Raw genomic sequence first — 15,111 nt, 5'->3', positions numbered from 1 at the left:
CACACACACACACACTTTCTCTCCCCCTTCTGCATCAGGGTTGGAAGCTAATAATAGGCTTGTGAGTCATTAGGCCCCCATATTCATTCATTAAGCACACTGGACCAGTTGGCTTATTTCATTGGATTTGGGCTTTGTCTCTTCTGACCCTCTCTCCTTCCACCCTCTCACCCTGGCCTCCACTCCGCCTCCCTTCCACCCTCTCACCCTGGCCTCCACTCCGCCTCCCTTCCACCTCTCACCCTGGCCTCCACTCCGCCTCCCTTCCACCCTCTCACCCTGGCCTCCACTCCGCCTCCCCTACCCTTGCCTCCATTTGAATGCCGTGGCAGGAGGATGTGTGTGTGGCTGTGTGTGAGTGCCTGCGTGTGTGTGCAAAGGTGGCCATTAACACAACGGCAACGTCCTACTTACAAAACTGCCACTTTGCTGTGTTTGTTTATGAAAAGTGTGTGTGTGGGGTGGGGGGGGGGGGGGGTTATTGAAATAACACAATCCAGTCAAACTAAATTAGCTTTTTTGCCATATATAACAGTCAGAAAGGTTATAGAAAACTTTTTACAACCATTTCACACTGTGGTCTGGTTGCTTTCTGTTGCTTGTTAACTGGCAGGATGGATGCTGTTGCTCAATCACACACAACCAATCCAAGGTTAATCCTAGAGCACAAAATATTGTAACTTATAACGTACTTATACTTATGTCTGGCACTTGAATGCTTGTAAGTGTGTTAGTGTCATTTAGCAGACACTCTTATCCAGAGCAACTTACAGTAAGTACAGGGACATTCCCCCGAGGCAAGTAGGGTGAAGTGCCTTGCCCAAGGATACAATGTCATTTAGCACGGCCAGGAATCGAACCGGCAACCTTCTGATTAATAGCCCGATTCCCTAACCGCTCAGCCATCTGAATGTGTGTGCATGTGTGTGTACGTTTGACTAGAGGTGGTTATTTTACCTTGTCGGTGTGCATGCGTGTGGGTGTCTTAGAGTGTGTGTAAGGTTATGTGTGCATGCTTGCATGTGTGTGTGTGTGTGTGTGTGTATGGTCTCCCAGTAGATGGCCCCTGGCCCTGGAGTTCTCATTACAGTGAGAGTGGATGGCAGGGCCCTGCATTAACATCTGTCTGTGAGAGCTGGAGCGTCCCTACACACACACACACACACACACACACACATGCGCGTACACACACACACAGGCCAGAAAAATCACCACTCACTCACACACACACGCACACATGCACGTACACACACACACACACACACACACACACACACACAGGCCAGAAGAATCACCACTCACTCACTCACACACACACACACACACACACACACACACACACACACACACACACACACACACACACACACAGGCCAGAAGAATCACCACTCACTCACACACACACACACACACACACACACACACACACAAGCATGCACATAAATATACACACCACCCAGACACAACACAACTACAAAACATCTATGTAAAAACAGACCATAATATCTGTACAATCGTTCAATAGAATTATTATTGTATTGTCTTTTGTTTATATGTACATATATATGACCTTGGTTGTCCCAGACATGGGCCAGTTTCAGCCCATAGCGTAGCGGTGGTCATCCATAAGACTTAATAGATACATCCATAAGATACTTCATCCAGACCCATTCCCACCCACTCTAGCCTCTAAAACATAATCATGCACACACACAGACACACATGCACACACATACATTCTTGAGTGCTGCCAACCTTATACCCTTAGTAGGTGTGCCATTCATCTAAAGCCGGGTGGTAACACTGGCATTGCCAACCTTTAAAGGTGTGTGTGTGATTGTGTGTGTTTGTGTGTGTGTCTGGCATTCTGCTGGACACTGCTCCTTATAATTGGACACCTGCTGCTAAGGTGCATGTGAACAGGCTGTTTGTGTATGGGTTTGTGTGTATGGTTAGATTGCCAAAATGTTCCTTTTGTACACACACAGTCTTTGAGTGTGTCTTTGTGCTTGTGCTGTTTGCTTTCTCACCGTACATGAGGTGTGTGTGTGTGTGTGTGTATATGAGTTGCTGTGTGTGTATTTAAAGCGCTGTAAATGTGTGTCTGTACAGTACTGTATGTATGTGTTTATTTTTATAAAATGCAGTGAGAGTCAGAAAGAAACCTTTATTTGCCTGCTCTCTCTAGGTGTGTGTGTGTGTGTGTGTGTGTGTGTACCAGCCCTTCCTTTCTCTGCCCCCTCTCTGGGAGTCTTTCCCAGCCTCTCTCCATCTGTTTGTTTATGAGCAGCTCTCCCCTGCTGGCTACAGACGAGAGCGGAGGCCACCTGTGGAGGGGGCCATGGAGCACCAGCACCAACGCTGAACCCCCACCCCACACCCACCCCACACCCACCCCACACCCACCCCACACCCACCCCACACCCACCCCACACCCACCCTACACCCACACCCACACCCACACCCACACCCACCCCACACCCACCCCACACCCACCGCACACCCACACCCACCCCACACCCACCCCACACCCCGCCCACCCGCCCCAACCCCCCCCGCCCTCCGAGACCAGCAGACACACACATGCACGCACACGCGCTCATCGATACACACAGACACATTAAACAAACCTGTGTGTATGCGAAGCACACACTCACACACAACAGGCGCACACACACACACACACACACACAGACACTCATGCAGTCCTTTAGTACAATCACCCTGAACTCCCACTGCTCTTGCACTCACGTCTTATTTACTTACGTGCTGCTGCTGTGTTTGTGTGTGTGTGTGTGTGTGTGTGTGTGTCTGCTTCACCAAGAAGCAAATGACTTTGTCCCCGGCTGGGTGGGTAATTTTCCAGGGGCGTTGGTGCTTTCATCCATGTATTCTCCTGGGCAAGTCTGTTTATGAAACAACATCATAATCACGCTTGCCATGGGGTGTTTCCATTCTCCACACCTTGGGGACTCTGCTCTCCTGTTGCAGATGCTGCTAAATGATGAACAGAATGAGGATGAAAGATATAAAGAGAGGGAAAGAGCTGGTGGGGGTGAGAGGACGGGAGGACGGCGTGTGACTGATTGGAGAGAAAGTGTGGAGAAGAAGGGAATGGAAAAAGGATCAGGGTGAGCTGGTCACGAAAGTGGAGGAACGGCGAGAGAGGATGGAGGAGAAAGAAGAGGTGAAGAGAGATGCGTCCTTTCCTCATTAGCACCCCTCTTTTAAGACATTTATTTTCGACTGGAAAAAAACATCAACTGTCATATGTGTGGATTATTTAGCAGGTGTTCTGTAATGAGTGTTGGAATGAACAGGGCACCTTGGGAAATGTATGCTGACACACGTACTAGAAGCACACAAATCCCTATAGCAGCATTATACAGAGGCGGAAATTGATTGAAACTACAACTACCATCATTCCCCTGTATGTTGAGACACGGATAAGGCAGGGAGTGAGGTGGTATGAGGGCAATGCAGGTGGACTGTGGTGCCTCACTCATATTAAATCTGGGATGTATACAGACAAAGCTAACACACAAACTCAGACACATGCTCACAATCAATGAGTCACTCCCTAGAAAGGTTGGGCTCTACTTTGGATGTGTCTGCTTGTGTTACCAATCACATTTTCATTTTCTCCCCTATATTTCTCTACCTCTCCTTGTGTCTTCACCCCTCCCTCCCTCCCTCCCTCCCTCCCTCCCTCCCTCCCTCCCTCCCTCCCTCCCTCCCTCCCTCCCTCCCTCCCTCCCTCCCTCATTGGTAATCCAGGACTGAGCAGAGGTTGTCTTTTCCGTATCACAGTCTGCTGAACACAATGCATTATGACTTGCCAGAGAATTTTCGCTTTCTTTTTTTTTATTACGCGGAAAAAGTTATTACGATTTCGGCTTTTACCGTGCCGGGTCATGAAATTCATTTTTTTCTCTCTCCGCCTCCTGTCAGTGTCATGGCCAAAGTCAGCCGATATCCAAGGTCTTTCTGAACAAATACCTCTAATGAAATGCCACCAGGAGGAAGGAGATGGTGGTTTTACCAGAGGAGGATTTGAGGAGGTGGCTTGAGAGATTACAGTATACTGTTTTACTAGTATCCTTCACACAGTCATTCCGTCTCAACCTCGGTCTATTGGTTGGGTTTATAGACACATGGAATCCCGCTCATAAACTCCTCTGGGTGGGAGGTGCTGTGGGACTGGTGTGCATGGAGGTGGAGTTAGCGTTTGGAGCGTGTGTGTGTCAGGGGCGGGGGTTGTGTGTGTACGGTACACTGTATGTGCGAAAGAGAGCTTAGTTGTGTTTCTGACTGATAATCCCTCTCTGACTTGTGAACATGTAATCATATAATTTGAACTGTTGTACCATGTTTCAAAGCATCAGGATTTCCCCCCGGTTTTATATCATGAGCTGCAAACCCATTTTCCATTCCCTCTTTTTTTCCCTACTAGTCTCTCTCCTGTTAGTCTCTCTCCTGGTAGTCTCTCTCTTGGTAGTCTCTCTCCTGGTAGTCTCTCTCCTGGTAGTCTCTCTCCTGGTAGTCTCTCTCCTGGTAGTCCCCCTTCTCTCCACCACCTCTTCCCTCGAACACACGGCCACCTTGCAAAGCACAGACTCCTGTTCTCGCTGCGTGGATCTATTGTGTGTCAGACGTGAAGGCCACCATCTCTCCTTCTCTTAGTGGATGGACACGCTTCTATTAGCAACATTGGCTGCTAGGGGCAACCACCCGGCACCATGGGATGGGAATGCAGCCGTGGGTGTGTGGGCGGCAGACAATCTGTCGCCTGTTTACTCTACGTATCCCTCTCTCTCCGCCTTGGAAAGCTCCATCTTCCTCCGTGCGCCCGGGCCATTCTGCCTCTCTTTCCCTCTCTGCCTCCCTGTCTGTCTCTCTCCTGCATGCCTCTTCCTCTGTCGTTCCACCCTCCGCGCCGCCTGGTGCGAGTTGACGCCAGCTGCTTAGACGAGCACGCCATTGATCGTGCTAATGAGAAGCATGATGGGCCTATCGGCACGATGATGTCACCGGGCCAAGACGGAGAGACTCTGACGCGTCCGCCCGCCCAGCCCCTCCCGTCCGCGCCCCTTAAAGACAGCCAATAGTATCGATCGATCACTTAGGTGTCACTTTTGTACCATTGATCCTCTTCTAAGTCTGGCTGTCGACCAGAAAACCACCTGAGATTGAGAGCATCCTGGCTGAAGAGCCAGCAGTAACTGTACAGGGAATACAGACCGCTAAGTGTCCCTTCCCTCCCTAACAACCAGTGTTTAAGGTCATTTTTGGGCCAGCACGGTTATCAGTTAAAGCTCCATCGCTTATGGGCGCCATTGTGACAAATGGCGTCTACAGCGCCTACAGGAAATCAATGCCCCTCCATCCCATTGAGGCGGGGCGGGTCTAAAAGCATTTCCATCTGGCTTTTTAGCTTCCATATTAATCTTTCAGGAGCTGACTCCTCTTCTCTGTCCGTGTCTGGGTAAAGTGGCTGGAAGCTTTTCTCACCAGCCTCTCCCTTTTAAGAGCCTCATCAACAGCCATTCTTGTCATGTGATTCCTAATACGGCAAATGGAACTCTTCCGACCAACCTTTTCCTTCCCTGACCTGTCACTGACCTGTCACTCATCCTGGGCAGGATCTTGTATCTTCGAGATGCTGTGTCACTTAAAACTTCTGCCCGGAACTTTCTTATAAGCAATCCTGCTCCCTACCTTAACTATTCAGCATCAAATGCTGTATGTGGTTCCTGCTGTTTTGTGGTTCTGGCCCCTTTGAGATTTACTGGTTAGTCCCTGGAAAATGTGTTCCTGCTCCACCGGCTGGTATCTATGCCTTGGCAGTGAGTGGTTACATATGGAAGGATCTAGCCAATAGATGGCTTGGCTAGGAGGGATTTTCACACTTCCTCACTCTGGGATGAATGGCATAATCCCCAAACGAGTGCATCGCTAGGAAATCCTTTCTGGAATATCCCCTGTTGTTGCTGCCACTGGTGATGTGCAGCATCTGTCTCTTCTGAACGGAGGAGCGGATGCTCACAGACTTCACCACCATCCAATCGTGTAGCCCGGGGTGCTGTGGAGCATCTGAATCCAGCGTTTACTGGTTTTAAACCAAACATTTAGCAATATGTAGGTACAACATAAACCATCCAAATGTATGTCTTAAACATAAGAGGCTGATTCGTTCAAATAAAACACAAAAAAAGGAACATTAAGTTGATGATTTGTTGGTAGCAAGTGTCCTAGTTATTGTGCGGACTGTTCTAGATGGGGTTGGTGCTGTGGCTCTCTGAGGATGGGCCTGTCTGGCTGCAGGCTGCAGCTGAGCTGTCCGAGGGACCTGGTGGTACTAGGTCGTCACGGCGATGTTTTTCTGTTGCTCCACGGTTACGGTGACGCGATGGGGGACAGTGACAGCGCATGGGACTGGCTGTGACCCGGGGTCTAAATGCAGCCGGACCCCAGGGAAGAACGCTCGCGCTCCAACCTGTCTCTCCATGTCAGAACAGGACTGGTTTGTTATTGCGGGCTAAAAATAAAAGTCTTTGACCTTAGCTCTGCCGCAGGAGTGGAGTGAGAGACAGAGGGGAATGTTGGACAAATGATGAAGAGAGGTAGATGAGATGTGGGGTGGGGAAAGAGGGAGAGGAAGCAGGAAAGGGAGGTGGAGGAAAAGATGGATGGACATTAGCCAAATGAGAATGAATGGAGAGGATGGAGGACAAGAAAAGGATGCAGACATGAAAAGGCAGAATTGGAAAGGAACAACATGACGTACTGTGTGTGCACGTATTTCACTGTGTCCATGTTTGATAGAGATTGCTTAATGTTTAGTTCTCTGTTGGCACCAGGTGGGTGGCTGATTTGTAAGTAGCAAGAATCAAGAATCAAGAGGAAGTTGGGTTTGAATCGAAGAATAAAGAGAAGGTACAGCCTTTAAAAATAGTTCTCTGTTTTGGAAAATTGTGGAAAATGACCCCTATTATCTCTTTGCTTATTTGTTGCATGAATTTCTGATGCTGCCTTCAAAGTGAAATGGAAGTGAATTAGGCCAAGTCAAATCACAAAGGCCTGATTATGCAAGGCCATTCTTTTCATTCGCAGACAGCAAATGGTCATGTTCTTGTGAAACACAAAACACAGTTGCTTTGCAAAAGGCTGCGGCTGCGAGATTTCGTTTGTGAACGTCGCGCGAAAACATTCCGCATTGTGAATGTCAGAGGTTTTTACGAGTGAAGGCGATGTGTTTGTGCGTCTGTGTTCACGCCTCGTGCGTTACATCCACCCTTTGTAGGAGCGACTCGGTGTCATAAATTGAACTAACAAGCCTCTTGTCATCTCCAATAACACATAACAGTGCACCAGCCGATGCAGCCACACCTCCCACGCCGTTACTGATGGAAAACACAATTAACCGATCCCTCAGACAACACCTTGACAATCACGTTGTTGCCAACTCCAACCACCGTCGTAGTCTCGTCAATGCTGCGTTTTCAAGAGCACACTGTATTTCTTACCCTTGTCTTATTGTTGCTATGAAACACCGGCGTGTTCAAAAGATCTTTCAAGGAAGATGACACATCTGTCAGAGCGGAGAGCGACGTCTACATTGAGTTACGTATAGCCCTATTTAAAGTGAGAGTTCGCCGCATGTACTGAACGCCATTGTCAGAACATCTCAAACTGATGGAAGCTCAGCGGTGTAAACAGAACCTAGTGGCGGTGATATTCTAATAGCCTACTGATTACTTCTGTCTAAGCTGAAGCACTACCAGTGATAACATTTAACATTGTACAGATAAGAGATGTCACCGTGAATCACGAGTGAAAAATATTATTCCCACTTTCTTTTCTAAGGCCTTATGAACAATATGGCTACTGTGGGCCAATGCTTATAGACATATTACAGTGGCTCATTGACAGTCACAAAACCGAGATATGGTCAGAGCCATGTTGAACTTCCGGCTTGTCCTTGCACAGCGGAGTGACACAAAGACTACTCGCATGGAAAGACCTTAACACAACAACAAACCGACAAAACTCCACGCCATGTTGGATTCGGTTTGTACGGTTGTGTTCTGGTTCTTTCATGTGTGAGTGGTCTTTGTGTTCCAGTGTTTTTGAGAATAAATAGATAGTAGATATGTGTTGGTTACTTTGACTCTGCCTGCTCACTTCTCCCTGCTTTTGGGCCCACCAGCTCACATTAGACACCTGCTGAGGGATTGGAATGAGACACAGGAGTGCAGGGAACCAGGAACCAGAGATAAAACAAGGACCGAAACACATGCACGCGCACACACACACACACACACACCACACACACACACACACACACACACACACACACACACAGGGAGACAGACAGAAAACACCAGGGGCAGGGAAAACAGGGAGAACAAACGAAAGAATATGAACTCACCAACCACGGTTTAACGAGGTGCTTATCCTTCCTCATTGCAATCTCTCAGACGGAATGAGAGGGAGAAGTGTGGCAAAGAATGGAAGCTGATGGGCAAGCTAGCTGCCGCCATGGTGGAGCTAACAATCGCCAGAGCTAATTGGCTAGCTGTAAAACGCTAATGTGAATCCATGCAATTCCAAAGCCTTTCTCCTCCTTTGCCTCGTCTCTGTTGGAGGAACAGCTCCCCCCCCCCCTTTAGTATGGAATTAATGAGCGAGCAGGAAATGTCCTGGTTCGAGTATTAAGTGAATGTGATATGTGGTCCACAGTAATTAGGCTCAGCACATTGAAGACTGTGTGAGCTCTTAGCATGAGACCGTTCCCACATGGGACTGTCATTATTATTACTGGATTTCTGTCTTTTCTTTTTTTCCCAGCCGGATGAAAAGGTTTCATTCTTTCACCGCTTAAAAAAGAAAAAGAATGGATCAGCAGCGCTTGATGAAAGGGGAGCTTTCAAATCTGTGCCAGTGCCGCAAAAAAGTGCTTAGTTTCATTTCAGTGGAGAGCCATCTTTCTTTTTTCTTGTCGCTCGCTCTCCGCCTCTCTCCTGCCACGCTCTCTTTTCTCTCTACCTCTCTCTCTCTCTCCCTTCTTCTCGCGTCTCTCTGTTTTTGTAACTCAGACACACAATGACACATTCAAAACTACGGCAATGGTGTTTACGTCAAAGTGTCTGGAACTGTATTTTTTTATTTTGTAATCTGTAATTGTGTTGATAGAGCCAATTCAACACAGTAGGGCCAAGTCTGGTAGATGCCTCGCATCGTTTGACAATGTTGCTGTGTGTGCTTGTGTATATCTTTCAGAATGTGACATTAAGCTGTTTGTCAGTGCTAGGAATCTTTTCATTGTGTGTGTGTGTGTGTGTGTGTGTGTGTGTGTGTGTGTGTTGCTGAGCTTGACACTCCAATATCATGTTTTGTATGCCCTACAGTGTAAGTGTGTGTTTTTACTTGGGGCTGCTTGGCGTTGCATGACAATCTGGCAGACAGCCTATTGGTTCCTATGGGATTCTGGGTGTTATCCATTGCTTTCAAATACAGCATTCCTAATCCAGTCCACACACACATTTACCCCCCCCCCCCCACACACACACACACACACACACACTACATAAAGCTCCAAAACCAGGACAAGCGTTTCTCATTTCTACAAAAGTATTCCACCCTCCACTATTTTCGATCCCATCGTCATGTCAGCGCTGCACTGCATACTGAGTATTCAGAGTTTTCAGCTTCCTCCTTTGTTTCATATAGTGATTTAGCTGCTAAATAGAAAAATAACACTTTTTCTACCTTTAGCTTCCCTGCTAAATAATAATATCCCACATTTTGACGGTGGTCAAAAGACCACAGTCAGAAGCTGGTGACTGGGAGATGACAGTGTTCGGTGAGACAAGGCACACGGGACAGGCCACCTGACAAGTGGCTTGTTTGCATTTCAAACGACTGCATGGCAGCATAACACACACACACATACGACAGACACACAAACACACACACACACGTACGACAGACACACAAACACACACACACATACGACAGACACACAAACACACACACACACACACACACACATACGACAGACACACAAACACACACGCACACACACATACGACAGACACACAAACACACGCGCACACATACACACGACAGACACACAAACACACACACACACACGACAGACACACAAACACACACACATACGACAGACACACAAACACACGCGCACACATACACACGACAGACACACAAACACACACACACACACGACAGACACACAAACACGCACACACACATACGACAGACACACAAACACACGCGCACACATACACACGACAGACACACAAACACATACACACGCAGAACACACAGAACCCACACACATACACCCACGGAACACAAAGAACACGCACCCCCTCACAATTGGCAACAGGCTTTTTGTTATGGAAAGCAGGACACGAGTATGACCAAGGAGGTGGTTATCAGAACAAAAGCAGAGGGATGCATATCCATTCATACTCCAGGGATAGTAATGAGGGAATGCATTCAGTCAGGCTTTTAGAGTGTATCTGTGCGGTATAAATTAGTAAGTGGAAGGGGTAATGTGTGCGTGTCTGTGCGAGGAGTGTGGAGGCACAAGCGCCTGAAAAGGTTGTGTGGCCACCATGAACATGTGGATGTTTGTTATCCTAGTGTGGGTTCACGACATGACGAATGCATCGATTACGATGAATCATTTGTTGCGAAAGTGCCATTTCAAGACACAATCATGTATTTGTTTATTCAATGAGATCCAACAACTTTGCTGTTGGGGCAGCGAGCAGCATGAAAGACATTCTAAAGGGAATTAATTGGTTTGTTTATGTAGAACTAGCTTTGTGAAATCTTCAATATAGATGGATGAATTCATTATCGTGTAGAGGAGCATGAATAGACAGTGTAGCAATAAACTGGTGTCAGATGTGGGACCTTCTTACTAAAACACAGGAACAACAGGTTGGATATTATATGATATATACCTATAGATCCTGTACAAACTGTTATTCTTTCCGCATTTACCTCATGCCATCCATCCCTAGTACCAGAAAGAGCAATCAGAGTGTAACTTCACCCCATCCCTCCCTCCCTCCCTCCCTCCCTCAACCCTCTCCCCTTTTTCAGCCATTAAATATGGCCACAGAAGATCAGTCTATGGGATCTAAGTGCGCCCGGTTAAATAAAGCCATGTTCCCTGTCGGAGGTTTGACTTTGACCCCCTCTCTTGGTGGGGGGGAGTTTGTTCCTCGCTCTCCTCTCTCTCCTCTTTCTCTCCTCTCTCTCCTCTCTCTCTCCTCTCTCTCCTCTCTCTCTCATCTCTCTCCTCTCTCTCCTCTCTCTCTCCTCTCTCTCTCCTCTCTCTCCTCTCTCTCCTCTCCTCTCTCTCTCCTCTCCTCTCTCTCTCCTCTCTCTCCTCTCTCTCCGTCTTTTCATGGCAGCTGAAAGGGAGGATGATGGGTTGGTCTTTATCTCATCGGGGGACAGATGAGGGGCTTTTGTACGGTCTCGTGACACTTGGCGGGGGCAAGTCAAGACCCCTGACTGATGCCTTATCAGATTTAACACGTCCTCCACTTTACCTCTGTGTAATCACTGGGTTGCCCCACAGTTTAATGCTCCCTGCCCGGGAGTTAATTGTTTGATTGCTGATGCCAGTTGGATGTATAGAGTAAATGATGGAAGCCGGGTGAAGAAGGATGGAGAATGAGGACGTTTGTATTGGGCTAAGTGGCAAAGCGGGGAATAGATGGAGGATGGCTGAATGAGGCTGGTGAATGGGGAAGATAAAGTGATGTGAAGCAGACACATCAGTGTATGGGAGAAGTGGTGCTCCCTTCGAATCCCTTCAGAAAGAACTTTAATGGTTGTGGAAATTGTGTTTGTTACCCTTGAGTTTTCATGCTATGTGCGTTGTACAATCCATAGTGACAACAGACATTGGGTGCTAGTGGGAACTATTCTACACAGCACCTTATGGGTCATCATTTCATCACTCTTAAAATCTTCCAATGTTTGAGAGGAGAGGAAAATAACACGTTAGACAACAAGCCCCTGATTGGTTTGTCGAAGGTTTCTCTTACCCATTGGTGGTGAAGAGTCTGACAGGAAACGGATGGTTTCTAGAGTGTTCCCTCGGACCTGAGGGGTCGATCAAACACCTCTCTCTGATGACGACGGCTCCTGTGGGCACATCACACACACACATGCACACACCCAAGCATGCATGAATATACGTTCTGCTGGACAGACACACCCACACACACCAACACATATGGCTCTGATGGACTTGCCTAAAAAGGCCTAGGCAAATGGACTGTGATTATTGTAGTTACTGTGATTGCTATCATTGTCTGCCATCACGGTCATTATAGCTGCTGTTTTCCCCCCCTGTGCTCCATTCTGCTCTGTTTACCCTTATGCAGTCCAAGGGAGAGAGAGGGAGGAAGACACCCGGATAAACGCCTCATTATCTCTCACTTCTTCTGTCCTCTTCTCTCCATTATCTTAGTGTTGAGTCTCTGGTGCGCCCATTTTACACTCAATTGGAAATTTCTGAGAGGCACCAGGTCTCTTGCTGAAATTAGTTAAGTGTGTGCTGTGTAATGACACCGCCTGTTTGGTTGTTTTGTTTGTTGTCAGTATGCTGTTACCAAGGGCCACTGAGGCAGAGGAGGAGAGGGTGAGGAGGAAGGAGAGAGGAGGAGGAGGAGAGAGAGGAGGAGGAGGAGGAGGAGGAGAGAGAGGAGGAGGAGGAGAGAGAGGAGGAGGGTGAGGAGGAAGAGAGAGGAGGAGGAGGAGAGAGAGGAGGAGAGAGAGGAGGAGGGTGAGGAGGAAGAGAGAGGAGGAGGAGAGGGAGAGGAGGAGGAGAGGGAGAGGAGGAGGAGACAGAAAAGAGGAGAGAGAGAGGTGGAGAGGGAGTGAAATGTATATTTTGATCCGGTGTTTGTGTGGTTCCCTTGCTATACTGTGGAAGGGTTTAGACTGCTCTATAGAGGGGATCATTTTTTTTATTTTGTGGAGTTCATCAGTCATCAGGAACTGGGATCAATCCAGAATATCTTTCTCTAGCTATCGCATGTCCCTGGAGAAGATCACGTCCTTGTCCTTTCTCTTTCTCTATCTCCCTCTCTCGTTCTCTCGATCTTTATCTCTCTCTCACCCTCTCTGTATTCAATTTCTTGTTTTTTGTCTACTTTTACACCCCCCTACCCTCTCTCTCTCTCTGTCTTTTTGCCTCTCTCATCCTCGTCTTTCTCTTTGCTCTGCGTCGATCCTCTGTGACTGTCGGCTCCAGCCAAAGCTCAGTCAATTCCTCCCAAATGAATTTCCCCAGTCCAAATAGAATGGAGATTGAAGCTGGGAGGGCAGTATTTGAAGTGTGTTTAAATATGGCAACCACTTAATTCTCCCTTTAAAAGCGGAGCGATTCCAAGTAATATTTAGACGTGATTCCTGGCGTACAGATGAGGGCCGCTGCCATTTGTCCAATATATGACTCTCTCATCTTCAATATTTTATCTGCTTTTACGGCTGCCACCAAAGCCGTGATCTAATAAGTCTTGTTTGCCGTCGCTCCCCCATATTGCGCTATGGCGCTGACTTTATGAGTAAGCTTTGAGGATTTTGGTTGCCCACTCCTGGTGGTCGTTCAGGCGGCACCAATCATGAGGGCCTTTGTTGAGGGATCCAATCCCATCACCATCCAATCCTGTACTAAAGCGGTGGCAGGTTGGCACATGAGCGGGATGCAACAATTGCATGTGTGTGTGTGTGTGTGTGTGTGTCTGTGTGTGACATGTATCTCTCAGTATTCTGACAGTGAGCCTTCCGTCATGTCAATCCTCAAGTTTGTCCTTAAGACTTAAAAATGAGATAGCGTGTGTGTGTGATTGTGTGTATAAAATCAGAACAGTGTCAGATAATTCCTGGCTTGTGTCATCATCTTGCACTGTCTGAGTCACCGGGACAAGAAGCTGTCACTCCACTGTTTTTCACACAAACACACTCACACACACACACACACACACACGTACATCACTCCAACCTCTCTAGCCCAGAGCTTTTATCAGCAATTCATTCCCGGTATCTAACCCATCAATCATCCTGCATGTCCTCAGATACCGCAGTCACTCCTAAAGAGGAAGCGAGGGAACGAGAGAATGAAAGACAAAAAACGCAAGGAGACCGAGCCAGAGAGAGAACGAGCGAGGAGGCTTTTAATTAAGATTGCAATCGACAGGCACTTTTAAGAGTTGAGACTTGGTCTCATCACGGGCACTGTTTGATCCAGAGTCCTGTCGCGTGTGGGTCTGCTCCTGGCTCCTCCTCAGGAGGGACTCTGAAATCTGGTGTCCATTTGGAAAACTCCCTGTGAAGTTCAATTCATTGGAGTTGTTGGGTCACGGAGGTGAAGTCTTTTTCAATTATAGACTGCCTACCACCTGTCTTACACGTCTGTGGCTTCAAGTGGCTTGATGAAAGGCTGTCCTACAGTAGACCATATCATGTTCTAGTTGCGTGGTGTTCTACATCCTCTCACTGTCCATTTTGCTGAAATGAGAGCAGCAATTATGTGTGTTTTTCTTTCTTTCTTTATGCCAAAGCCTAACCTAGCTTAATGGTATACCTGAAAGGCTTTTGTTGAAGTGCACTGTTTGTGGAATTACACAAGCCATGCTTTGATCCAAGGCTCAGTTACACATGGGAATTTAGCTTTTAGTAGTGTGGGAGTAATTGAAGGCTTTACTATTTGTCTATGTGGTTAACAATCTGAAGAACAAGTCGTCCTCTCCAAGAATGAAATCATATGATTAATTTTCTTAGTTTTGCGCCTTGTATGTTTCTGTCGTAATTCTCTTTAATCACATAGGGAAAAGTGTGGAGGACAGAGGGATCATGCATGGTGCACAGCCTGTAAGAGCCTGCCCTCTGGGGCCAGGTGAGTGGGCCCTGAGGCTGGAGAGCACCGTCTATTAGGCTGAGCCTGAACATATCTTGTCTGTGGTTGAGTGTTGGTCTATTTTGTATAACACCTCTTGATTGTAGTGTCTTCTGTTAGTCTTTGTTATCCCTGAAGCTCCTCTAGAAAGACCACGG

This window comes from Osmerus eperlanus, chromosome 11, assembly GCF_963692335.1.
Source record: "Osmerus eperlanus chromosome 11, fOsmEpe2.1, whole genome shotgun sequence".
In the NCBI taxonomy this organism is placed as follows: domain Eukaryota; kingdom Metazoa; phylum Chordata; class Actinopteri; order Osmeriformes; family Osmeridae; genus Osmerus; species Osmerus eperlanus.
The sequence above is the reverse complement of the archived record's forward strand: the minus strand, read 5'-3'. Positions refer to the sequence as shown.